A 605-nucleotide genomic window follows, 5' to 3' on the forward strand; every position below is an offset into this window, starting at 1 on the left:
ATAAAAAGAGAAAATACATTTGGCATGGTCATGGAAAACAAATCCAAACAAGGTAAATTTAGCTGAAAACCAAAATAGGAAAGGATACAAAATACTATTTTGTAATATGTTTTCTTAATAGTATATATTTGTGTAGTCTCCGTGGCATCGGATGGTTCTGGTCAAATTGCGCCAGATTGATCCTCAAACACTTCTAAATAAATTTTTGATGTTAATTAATTGTGGTATCATCATTCTAGATAAGATTCGGCGATGTCGTAGGCTGCCATGACAAGGATTCATCCTGCCACAGCAAAGAGTGTGACGCCCATCACAGGGATGTCTCCTGCTGCGATAGCTCTACGCTCTGCCAGGAGAATGATCGAGAGTGCCAGGGCGGTAGGCTGCCAGAATTTGGATGTAACTTTTCTAGTAGATGATTTTTCATATAAAAAACTTTTTCATCGGAGGTCGTATGCAAAAGTTACAGCCATTTTACCGAAACACGGCGACCTTTTGCAAAAAATTCAAAATTCATGTTTGTTAATTTTCCTAACAACTAGAACACATAACACGTGGGCATCTATTTTTTTGATTTTTTTGAATCTTTTATCATTTTCTTTTAT

Source organism: Triticum dicoccoides, chromosome 2B (genome assembly GCF_002162155.2).
Source record: "Triticum dicoccoides isolate Atlit2015 ecotype Zavitan chromosome 2B, WEW_v2.0, whole genome shotgun sequence".
NCBI classification, from domain to species: Eukaryota; Viridiplantae; Streptophyta; class Magnoliopsida; order Poales; family Poaceae; genus Triticum; species Triticum dicoccoides.